The following is a 4,768-nucleotide window of genomic DNA, read 5'->3' as shown; positions in this document are numbered from 1 at the left end:
AAAATAATATGTGTACAACCCCAACCAGCCATCCAATTCTTTACCAAACCATAAATCAACCTATGAAGATACATAAATGAATCTTACTAAGCAACAAGACACGCAAACTAATTTAGCCACCCCATGGACAACTGAAAGTCCAAATTTCCCTTAGAGTATAACCACGAGGTAATAGCTTTGTACCAACCATCTGTTGGCCTAAAGTCTTGTTGATAACAACCCCAACCATCCAGCCAAATAATAAACAACCCCAACCAGCCAACCAAAATATGTGTATACAACCAAGGAGTTACTCCTGGTACAACCCCAACCAGCCATCCATTTCTTTACAAAAACATAAAATCAGCCTATGAAGATACATAAATGAATCTTACTAAGCAACAAGACATGCAAACTCATTTAGCCACCCCATTGACAACTGAAAGTCCAAACTTCCCCTAGAGTATAACCATGAGGTAATAGCTTTGTACCAACCATCTGTTGGCCAATAGTCCAGGTTTTCTACCAATTACATGTGTTATGTATCATAGTAATCATATTTTACCATTCCTAGCACAGTGAATGCTAATTACTTCATTAATGCTACCCATTCGTGCCCGTCTCGCATGTTATACTGATAAGATATATATATTATTTTTTTTTTCTTTCTTTTTTCAACCCTTGGCTAAAAAGAAAATCCACTGATTAGATATATCGACGGAATCCGTAAATGCACCTTAAGGAACATCAATACATGAGGAATGAGGGGTGGGAGGTGGGAAAATGTCTTTCCCGGACGGAAATTAAAAAGTGAATGACTCGATTTCATCCGCGCTGATCGCGCATTCAGAGCATTAGCGCATTTCGGATGTGTAAAATTACCGCGCACGCTTTAATGTGATACAATCCTTCCGGGTGCGCGTTTTGACCGACTTCCCCCAACAGAAGTACACGTGAACTTGACCTCCTTCTGAAGGGCAGTGAACTGGTTCATAGTCAATATTTGTTTACATACTAAAACTTGTATTCTCTCCCAATAGAATTTATTCGATAATCGAATAAACATATTGTGAGAAGAAATACTACACGATATACCAGATATTGCCATATTCTCAACTTTTAATTTCCGTTCGGGAATTGTTACCCAAATATTTTACATACTTGTGTATCACAGTAATATCAAACATTAATTAATACACCAATACTTCACAAACATGTGTATCGCAGTAATATCAATAAATGTCAATGCCTGCAGAGGAAGGAGAGAGTAAGGCTAAGAATTAACCACATAGGGGGAACCGGGTCACGAGTCACGTGACCAGCTGGGAGGATGGTGGCTCCACCCAGTGTCCCAGTTGCCTGGGACGGGGATCCCCCTACGAAATATCCGATAATCTTGGCCTTTCCCCGCCATTGGCTCACAGAGCTCTTGGTCATTCCATCCCCTGCATGCTTCGAGAAATGATAATGAAATTGCCAAGTACTAAAAAACACCCCCAAAACAAATGCCCCCAAACAACACCCATAATTTTTTTTTTTTTTTTTTTTTTTTTTTTTTTTTTTGCCAGTTCTTTGATTTGTTCATTTGCACCAAAGTAGTTACCATTAAGCACTGACCAGAGCAAATTTCGTACCAAGAAAAGAACCATTGGATAGGCACTGTTTCTGTATATCTTGCCATTTTGCAGAAAGAGGTTCTCTGTTCATTAATTAACTCCCAAGTTTATTTTCACTATTACCCATGTCCAATCAGGTGCGAGTGTCCATGCACCCACGCCAATATGACAGATGTGATTGCATTGTAAGGTATAACCAAACTAAATTAAAAACTATCAGCTTGTCTTAATGCCAGTTGCTAACCTTTGAGCACTTCGTGCTATTGATCTATTGAATTTATTTGTCGGTGTTACTCATTCGTTCATTAAATCTTAATGTTTCTCTTGTATTTCTCTTCGGTATGAGCCGAAGGAACCGTTTGGTTAAAAAGATAACGAACCAATATAAGCATGAGAAAAACCATTATAATAGTATGAGTGCCATATCATGGGTTGTGTAATTAAACTACACTTCCCTGCACGTCCAGTGTCTTTCCTTCGCTATTCCCAGATCAATTAAAGGAATCGCACTCGCCAATCCTGGGACTCTTAGAGCTCTCTTATTCATTCAAGTCTTGTCCAGTGAGGGCAAATTAACCTGCCCTATTGAAATCACTAGTCAGGATGTCACTTCCTTCGTCTGACCGTTGGATGCCACCTCTGTTGTAGTACCGGTGTTCATGATAGTGTAAGATGTGGTTGATAAATGACGCCTTGTGCATGCACCGAATCCTTCTCTTGGCATATATATTCGTTCACAGATTTCCTGACATTGTCACTAGCTGCCTGTGAGGTGATAGTTCTTTCTTGTGCATAATAGTAAGGCGTGGCAAGATGCTTGAGAAACATATGTCGCACCAAGTCCGTAGAGCTCTGGTTGAATTCAGTGCGTTATCTCCAGCTTGTCTACTTTCTTTGGCACTATATAGCTGCCCAATCATTGAATCCATTGGATCCCACGTGAATGATTATTAAGGTTGGTATGGGGCTGTATCTCAGTCGATCCCCCTTGGAGGTCACTCGGGTAGTTGGGAAGCGTAGTACCCCCACGGCTCCACCAACTAGTACACCTCGTAGCCTTTAATCAGCCCCCAAGGTTGTGGTTCCCCGTGGTGACGGCCCTCTCCCGAGCCCTCATTGTAAGCTGTCGCCAAACAGCCAGATTCTTCGAGCCCTGCAAGGAGAAACCAGAAATCTTTCCGAGTATATATTCTTTATGGTAGCCTATGCCGTACATGCATGTCAGTATGAGAAAATTTATTGGTATCCAGATGTATGGATATAATATGGTAAATGTAATTATATATGATTATATCTAAGCTGGAGTTGCATTGGGACACGGCATGTAAATACCCTTAATGATATTCAAAAATAACTATCAATTGTGGTAGTGAGTTTACTGAACCTGAAAAATGACCCCAACATCTGTTCATATGAGCATTATTTATGCCAGTGGATTCTGCAAGAAATTGTGAGTTCTGATGAATAATCAAAGATCATGTAAGCATACATTCCACGGATTTGTCTAGTCCTTTCCTTTATTTGCCTGTATTGGCGTTGCCCATGGTAATTGATAACCGGCTTAGGTTTCATGTTTCCACAAGATTCGATTCATTTAAATGTACCAGATCTCTGGCGATATAAACTCATATTGACGGCAACTACTCTGATTTATATTTAAGTTGAAGTTAAATTGGCACCTGTAATTACCCATACTTCTTTTTACTTTGGACTTGCGTTGGGACATGTAAAATACCCATAATTCCTTTTCAGGTTGATTTGTCATGGATCATGTTAAAATCACCTAATTCTCTTTAAGCCGGAGTTGTATTGTGCGTGTAAATACCCTAATTCTGTTAATTTGGTGTTGCATGTAAACTATACACATTCCATTGACATAAAGAACTTTCGGCAAAAGCATGCCTATTTAAACTTAAGGCCAATTAAGATTTACTTGCTCTTCTCATGCACGTAGCTCCCGACTTTTTATCTCTGTTTTCCAGTTATCAAATTTATGAATATTTTTTTTTCATTTATTTTGGCTTGTTAATCAATTTATTTTAACTAATAGTTGTAGCAGAAGAGTATCATAATCACCAATATTCATACACTGTTTATAACCTCTAAAACTACAGAAATAAGCCAAATTGCAGACGCCTTTCTTTTATTTTTTGTTAAGTTCCTTGTTTTTCCATTTATTTATTTATTTATTTTTTTACATCCCGCCAATATTAAAAGTATTGTTTAACTTTGCGGGCTGCCGATTTAAAAATCCTCAAACCAAGATGAAATATGCGTACAAGTGCATGTATCACAACTAATAAACCCTGAAAACAACCATTATTGAGAATGAAAAGCTAAAACTACAAGGCAAACCCCGATTTTGTAATTAGGCGTCTTATAGATGCTTGAATAGTACACATAAGTGTATGGGATGAAATTAAGATGGTATTTCCGGTCACTTTATATTTCAATTTTGAAAAACTATATAATTATTTTCGAACGCAATTTTTTCTTGGCTTCATTTTTGTAACATATCACAGACGCAGATGACAAGTGTGACCTTCTAGCTCAAATTTTTTAAAAAGTCAAACCAATGTTAACCAATCCCTTTAAGCTCTTGCAAAATCAGCAGAAGACCACTGGTCACCCATATTCCCCTCACTGATCAATTCCAAAAAGCAGCCACCTGTACATTTATGAAACGTGCTGAGTAAGTAATCCGTGGCTTTCTTTTGATAGAAACCATGGATGTGTATCTGCGTAACATCATCTGAATTACAAGAATGAACTGCCATCCTCCCCCGAAAACCAATTATCCAAACTACTACAGTTGGGTAAATACCACCCATTTTATCACATAAGACATTTACGACTTCATTTCCAGGTTCACCCGTTCACCTACATGTACACTTGAACTAAATGGCTTACTTCATTTGCATGTATTGTATTAAAAAACGCAACACATGGAAATTATGACCGAAGCTTTTAACAGGGCTCAGCCACATCCGAATACAAGCCCATGCCCGCCTGTCTATATCCATTAATTTCCACTTGACCCCTTCCGGAATTATTGTTTCAACTTTATTTATATTTACCGCTATTAACATTACTAGCAAAATTATTATTACAATTGTTGCCATTCATGATATAGTCGATATCATCTCAGTTCCAACTACTCACGGGCAATCTAG

The sequence above is a fragment of the Lytechinus variegatus genome, chromosome 4 (assembly GCF_018143015.1).
Source record: "Lytechinus variegatus isolate NC3 chromosome 4, Lvar_3.0, whole genome shotgun sequence".
Lineage (NCBI taxonomy): Eukaryota > Metazoa > Echinodermata > Echinoidea > Temnopleuroida > Toxopneustidae > Lytechinus > Lytechinus variegatus.
The sequence above is the reverse complement of the archived record's forward strand: the minus strand, read 5'-3'. Positions refer to the sequence as shown.